Here is an 8,433-nt window from a genome sequence, read left to right on the forward strand (position 1 = left end):
CTATTTCTCTGTGCCTCGTCCAAACATTATAGTGTGGCATGAAACCCTTGTAAAGCAGGTGGGTGTGAAGGATTTTCCGGTCAGAGTAAGACTTCGTATTCCCACATATCGGGCATGGACAACACATAAAACCATTCTGCTTGTTTTCCTCAGCCACTTCGAGAAAATCATGCACGCCCTTAATGTACTTGGAGGTGTGTCTTGAACCGTACATCCATTGCCGGTTCATCTGCGTGCATTATATATAATTAAGTGTGTCAAAAATCATTACAGAATATCATGAATAGATAATTAAGTGACCAAATTAATAGAAGTTCATCATCATATTAAAACCAAAGTACATACATAGTTCTCATCTAACAACATAAAGCTCTGCAGAGCATCTAAATTAATTAAACCATACATTGAAACTATGTAAAATATTTCAATGCGAAAAAATGCGATCATAATCGCAACCAATGTAACGGCTGATCCAACGGCATAATGATACCAAGCCTCGGTATGAATGACATATTTTCTAATCTTTCTAATCTTCAAGTGCTTTGCATCCATCTTGATCTTGTGATCATCGACGACATCCGCAACATGCAACTCCAATATCATCTTCTCCTCCTCAATTTTTCTAATTTTTTCATTCAAGAAATTGTTTTCTTCTTCAACTAAATTTAACCTCTCGACAATAGGGTCGGTTGGAATTTCCGGTTCAACAACCTCCTAGATAAATAAAATCTATGTCACGTTGGTCGGCATAATTATCATAAACAATAAATAAACCAATAGTTATGAAAAGATAATATATACCACATCCGAATCATAGACAGGACGAGGGCCGACGGGGGCGGATACCAAAACCATCGCACTATATAAGATGCAATAATAAAAGTAAGAAAATTATACAAGTATCTATATAAACATACAAGTAAGAATTTTTTTTTCTTTTCAGAAAGAAGATAAGAACAAGAGGCTCACCACGGTGGTGCCGGCGACGAGATCGGCGCGGGCGATCGACGGCGGTGAAGACGGGGACGGGACGTGACGGACCGCTAAACCTAGACAAATATTGAGAAAAATGGAGCTTGGAGGTCGAGTTGGAGAGGAGAAAGCTTAAGTAGTGTGGCTCGGGCATTCCATCGAACACCTCGTGTGCATAGGAGGTGAGCTAGAGCACCACAAAGCTCTCTCCTCGCCGGCCAGGAAAAACAGAGCAGTGGGAGTGCTCTGCTCGCGGACAAGGGGTATATATAGGCAACTCATTGGTCCCGGTTCGTTCCATGAACCGGGACTAAAGGGCAGCCTTTGGTCCCGGTTCATGCCACCAACCGGGACCAATGGTTGTGGGCCAGGAGCGAGGCATATTGGTCCCGGTTCGTCCCACCAACCGGGACCAAAAGGTCCAGACGAACCGGGACCAATGGCCCACGTGGCCCGGCCGGCCCCCGGGGCTCACGAACCGGGTCCAATGCCCCCATGAGTCTCGGTTCTGGATTGAACCGAGACTAATGGGCTGACCTGGCCTGGACCATTGCCCCCTTTTCTACTAGTGATACAGTGAGAATGCAGTACATGATTAGTACCATTATGCAGGGTTGAAACATGATTATTAAAAAAGTCGCATGGGTTGTATCCATTGTTTGAAATTCATGGAAAGTTTTACTGCTTTTGATTTTTTTGGTTGAAAAAATTAAGTACAATTTGCATGTGTATGTGTGTATCCAAGTGTGCAGCACAATTTCTATCTAGAGGTGAAAATGACCTGGTGTGAGCAGTTAGAAAAGAAGGTCTACACAGCCCCGCAAGAACATAAAAGCGCGTGTTGTTGCCCTCATCTATTTAAGACATGCAAAATATTTGAAAAAATATAAATGGTACAAGTATCTCTAAATAATACATTTTACCTAAGAAATAATAAAATTTCATATGAGTCTTCTACCATTGACCTCAGTAAAGTGGTTGTTTAGAGACCTTGGTAAACGACAACAGTAAAAACGGAAAATAAGTCATCTCAAACATAATAGGTTGAAGTCAAAACTCCATTATTTGCTCGTGTCTGGTATCAAGGATTACTTGTGCCAATGCAAGGTGGCTCTAGATTCATTCTGAATTTTTATTGATCAACATGTAGTACAACACTCGTTGTCTCTTGACTGTTTCCTCTTTTCTTTTTGCGAGTAAGACTTGTATTAATCAAGGGTCCAGGGAATTACAATTCAGTTTACACAAGTCCACAACCTGTGGGGGACCAGAGCCCAACCAAACTACTGTTCTACCTTCAGTTCTTGCAAATTTAGCTAAATAACTGCTAACCACATTTTGGTTATGATTGATATGAAATACACTAGTTGTACGAAGGGACATTACGTGTTTAATCTCATTCACCAAGGAGGCAAATATAGACCTGTCTGTGTCTCTGTCCTTAACCATATTCACCGCCACTACAGAATCCATTTCCACACAAATCGGCAGCTCCGATCGCTGGATAGCAAGAGAAATACCCTCCATGCAAGAACATAGTTCGGCCTCAAGTGCATCTCGGCAGGAGAAGAGCACCTTGCAAAAAGAGAAAATAAAACTTTAGTAAGATAGTTCTTAAATTTACCAAAGGGGTTAGTGCAAAATTTCAATTGAAACTTAAGAAAAATATCTAATACAAGTCCAGTAAGACAGTTCTTGATTTTACCATAGGTTACGCACCTCCACTCTGACATTAAGTATTTTTTTGGGGATGCCCTTGTCATTAGAACAGTGCGGCAACGAAATCAGGCTTGCAGAGCACAACGGCCCATCAGCTAATCAGCGGCTTATGTATGTGATCAAAATCGGCCCAGTTCACATGACGGCTCCCAGGTCGTTCTTCGGAGCAGCTGCCCAAGAACGTTGGGCTGGACGAAACGTATGGAGTGGCACAACGACGATCAGCAGGATGACTTGACAATCTGGGACGTACAACAGTACAATCTAACGGCTCAAACAGCAAAGCGCTGTGGTGCCTCGGTGGTCGCTCTGTTGTACTGTTTCTTAATGACATGATGAAAGAGTTGATGTACTGGTGTATATATTAGTGTCATGTTACCGGGAGGAACTATCGAGCAGGCAAAATGTCTTGTCAACACGGAGAGGAGCATGTGGATGTCAAGTATTGATGGTCGTACTAACTCACGACATATGATGAGTTGTTATTGGCAAACGAGTCTAGTTGTTGCGAGGTTCCTTTTGATTTAAGAGGGAATGGCATGATGGACGACGTAATGTGACGGTGTAAACACTGTTTTGTGGTTGGTAGGAAACATTACGACATGCATTATGTGGTGCCATGGTAGAGGGAAGGGAATGGATATCAAGTATTCATGATCGTATTAACTTACGTCATGTGTGATGAGTCGTCATTTTAAAACGAGTCTCGCTTAAGCCTATTTCCTTCTGGTCCCGAAGGGAAGGACATGATGAACGAGTTAATGTATATGCGAAATATTAGTACCATGATCTAGAGAAAACGCCGGGACATGAATTTTTTGTGCCAACACATATAGGAGGAGATTGGATGTCAAGTATTGATGACTACGTTAGCTTATGCCCCGACGGCAATAGCTTTTTATTAGTAAATGTGTGTGGTTGTAGTTAGTTATTAGCTGATTTATTTATGAGAGGAAATCATGCACACAGCTGTAGGTGAGCCCGCTTCCTCTTGGTTTTTCAAGAGAGAACATTTTATTGACCTCTTTTCAAGAGACAACATGGTAAACAAGGTAAGACAGGTTCACCACGTCTTCTTGACGAACACTAGATAATTGCCCATGCAATGTAACATTTGCATAAATATTCTAGTTGGTTAGAGCATGATTCAGCAACCCATATTAGTGTGATTGCGTAAAAGAACATTTTATACCAAAACAATAGGAGGTGGGGCAAATGAGGTTGTTTTCAAGGAAAACAGATGAAAACAAACAAAAGAAAAATAAAATCAAAATAGCAAGAGAGATGTGGAAAAATCAAAGAAGGGAGAGAAGAAAAATCAAAAGGGCATGTGCAAGAGGGAATGTACATATGGTCACTTGAGAGTGAATTTTAACTGTGAATATGACATGGGTCCATATGTCAAAACAGGACCTCCTAATCCACGCACGGGTAGCAGGATACCTCCAAATGTGCACCCCCTACGCGATTTGGGCCGGCCAATTACAGGGCGGGTGCATCATTTTTTCCGTTGAATTTTCCAACATTTTTTTTCTATTATTACGGATTCATTTTACACAAAAAAGGAAGTGTTCAGAAATTGAGAAATGTTCGCAAATGCAATTCATGCTTTGAATTCAAAACTGCTCGTGAATTTCCAAATATGTTCACAAATTTCAAAGAATGTTTACACATCTGCAATGTTATCGAAATCAGAATATATTCACAAATTCAAAAAATATTCGAAAAAAACAATGATCATGATATTAAAAAAAGTTAGCTATTTTTAGAAAAATATTCAGGAATTTCATAGAATATGCTGGAACTTTTAAAAATGTCATGAATTCAAAAAATATTACAATAACAAAATGATGTTAGTGAAATCAATAAATATTGATGAATTCAATAAATACTCGAAATTTGAAATATGTTATCACATTTCATAGAATTTTCACGAAATTTATCAATTTTCTGAAATATAAAAATATTCGCATTTTTATGAACTTGCAAAATGTTTTCAAAACTCAAAAAATCTAACAAAAATTGAAACAAGTTCTCAGAATTGAAACTATTGTATATTGAAAAATATTGGGAATTTTGTAATGAAATAAATGAACAAAAAGAATGAAGAAACTCAAAAATGTAAATGAAAAAATGCATAAGAGAAAAATAAAAGAAACAAAAGCAATCTGATTTTTTTAGCGATAAAAACTAATCTAGTAAGGGCCTAGAAACTTCTCAAAACAGGAGAGGAGCCTTGACAGCATGTTGGGCTGGCCTAGTCGGATGACATTTTTGAGAAATGGATGATCTTTTTTTAGATTAATGATAATTTTTAAGAATTGCAATGAACAAATTTTGAATATGATGAAAGGTTTTTCGATTAGATGAACATTTTTCATCTTTTGAACTTGATGGACAAATTCTCATTTCAACACCATGTTTTCACACAATAGGATGAAATTTTTGAAAAATGGATGATCTTTTTTTAAATTTAACGAACATTTTTAAGAGTTGCGATGAACAAATTTAGAAAATGATGAATGGTTTTTGGATTAGATGAAGATTTTTCAATTTTTAAACTGGCAAGCAAATTTTCTATTCAAGAACACTTTGTTTAAAAATGGGTTGAACTTTTTTAGAATTCAGTGAATATAAAAAATGATCACAATTTAGAAAAATGGTCAAAAAACGAGAAAAGGAAAACCAAAGAAAGAAAAGGGAAATAAAGAAGAACTTAACAATTTAACAAGAAAATAAACTAAATCTAGAAAATGAAATCAAAAGCAAAAAATATTTCACAGGTCGTGGGGGGTATTCGTGCCAGGTCATTTCGCAGCGACCACACGCCTTATAGGAACTGCCCCGTTACACCTCTCTATCCATCGACCTACACGATAAATAGGAGTTGCCTGTAAGAATCTTCGTGGGCTGCACCTGCAAAAAAAATAATCACATGGGCTTTGCCATGCATTGCTCTAGTTAGCCACATGTGTCCCTTGCGCGCCACCCTTGAATGGGTCTGGCCTGTCAGACCGAAACATTTTGGATATTCTGAGCATTTTCGGAAGCATGAATTTATTATAAAAGTACAAATATTTTTGGGAACTTGAACATTTTTTGAAGCTCTTTGAAATTTCCTGAAAACATTTTTTCTTTCCAAAACAGGAACATTTTTTGAAACTGTTTGCCAATTCAAATTTCTGAAAATTATATTTATATACTCCCATCGGAAAATTGAAAATCCAATCTTTATTCGCTAAACTGTTCATCAATATGGAAAATGTTTATCCATATTACTCGTCGCTCAAAGTGATGTATCTAGACGTATTTCAATGCTAGATACGTCCGTTTGAGCGGCAAGTAATATGGATTGGAGGGAGTACATTGAACTTTTTTTATATACTATAAATATTTTACAAAATGCACATTGAACAAGTATTTAATATACTACGGAAATTTTTCATAATTGCAATGATTTTGTTAATATGCAGTGAACAATGTTTTGAAAATGACTATCAATTTTCGACATCCTAACTGAGTTTTTTAAAAATCTGAAAACTTTTAAAATTGTTCAATTTCTTTGAAATTAGAACATTTATTGATAACACAAATAGATTTTAACTATAGGAACATTTTTACAAAAGGTCATTTTTTTAAAATTACAAACATGTTTTAAAATTGTGAAAATAACACAAAATTTGTAAAAACATTTTTAAAAAAATTATGAATTTAAAAACAAAAGAGTAAAAAAGAAGAAACAAAAATGTAAAAAAGTAAAAAAAAAAACCGGGCTAAAAATAGGGAGAAGGAAAAAACATCTGACAGCTTATAGGGCCTTTTACAATGCTAGGTGCTTTCTGAAGCACCAATGTCAATTTATACAGGAGAGACGCCTAATTTAGTGTTTACCCTGTATAAATAAGCACCTATACTTAAGAAACATTGTTTTATTTATCTGTTTTCAGGTGAATTGGTTTATTTATCTAAGTACCTTCCTTAATCGCCTTGCATTGCACATGGCCTAAAAACCTTTGGGAATGCTTCCCCTCAATGGGCCGGACGGTCGATGAGGCTGTGGCGATCAAGATAGCATGCAAAGCTGTACGACTCCTCGAGTAAGGCTCCTAAAAATTAAGGGTAGTATATGTACAAATTACTAGGCCAATAAAGAGAAACCTGTAGTAGCCGGATCGCAATTCCGGAAATTCCTATTTGCCGCTCTTTGCGGCAACTTGTCGAGGCTACGCACAGGTGCAGATCGACGAGCGTTCCTATGGGCCAGCCCGTTAACCGTTTGAGCAACTCCGGTTTTAGGAATCTTCTAGGTGGTTCCCAGTTGGTTTTTCCGGTTTTGGGAACATTCTAGGAGGTTCCTACACCGTTTTACCTTTTTTTTTCTTTTTCTTCTTCTATTACTTTTTTCCTTTTTCCTTTTTTTCTTTTTACTGTTTCTTTTTCTTTCCATCTTATTTCTTTTCCTGTTTTCGAGTTTAACTAAACTTTCAAATTTTGGCCCGGACTTCAAAATTTGTTCTTGTTTTCAATTTTTTAATTGTTTTAAAAAATGACGAACAATTTAAAAATGTTCATAATTTCGAATTTTCTAGTGAGTTGTAAATAAATGTTAAATAATTCAAAAAGTGTTCAGATTTTCAAAAGGTTGTGCATGTGTCGGAACTTGGTTCCATTTTTTCAAAATTAGGCCATTTTTCAAAATCCCGAATATTTCTAAAAATATTGTCATTTTCAAAATTTGGTCACAATTTTGGAAACATGTTTGAGTTATGTAAAATGTTCAAGATCTTCAAAAAATGTTCTTTTTCACAAATATTTTTTTCAAAATTTTAGAAAAATGTTCGTGTTTCCGGAAATTTAGGAATTTCAAAACTGTTCCCATTTTCGAAATATGTTCACAATTTCAAAAAAACTTCAGAAGAATAAAAAAATATCATTTCTAACAATTGTTCATGTCTTAAATTTTACTCAGGAGTTTAAAAAATGTTCTATTTCAATAATTAAGTGCATTTTAAAAAAAAATCATGTTTCTGAAAAATGGTTGTGATTTCCAATTTTGTTCTAGAGTTTTATAAAATATTCATGTTTCTGAAAAATTAGGAATTTCAAAAAATGATTAATTTCAAAATTTTAGAAAAATATTTAGTGTAATAATGTTTAATTTTTGGATTCGTGAACATTTTTTGTAATCATGAGCATTTTCAAATTCGTGAACACTTTTTAAAATAGTTAACCTTTTATGAATCGAGAACATGTTTTCTTAAATTCAAGAACAGTTTTTTGAATTTCCTGAATCGCCTATTTTTTTAGAATCAGAAAACATTTTTTGAATCAATAAATATTTTTTTGAATTTGTTTTACCTTCCAGAACTGAGACTAAAGACTCGCTTTTCTACTAGTGACATGTGCTAAACTCGGAGGTTCCGTTCGGCACTAGATCAGTTGGGTCGTGATCGGATCATGAAGAGTACGACTATATCAACCGCGTTATATATACTTCCGCTTAGCGATCTACAAGGTACGTAGATGCTCTCCCTCCCTCGTAGCTATGCATCTCCATGGATAGTTCTTGCGTGTGTGTAGAATTTATTTGTTTTCCATGCAACATTTCTCCAATAGTGGCATCATGAGCTAGGTCTATGCGTAGATAATATGCACGAGTAGAACACAAAAAAGTTGTGGGCGGTGACGTTCATATTGCTTACCTCCAATGTCTTATTTTGATTTGGCGGTATTGTGGGATGA

Source organism: Triticum aestivum, chromosome 1B (genome assembly GCF_018294505.1).
Source record: "Triticum aestivum cultivar Chinese Spring chromosome 1B, IWGSC CS RefSeq v2.1, whole genome shotgun sequence".
NCBI classification, from domain to species: Eukaryota; Viridiplantae; Streptophyta; class Magnoliopsida; order Poales; family Poaceae; genus Triticum; species Triticum aestivum.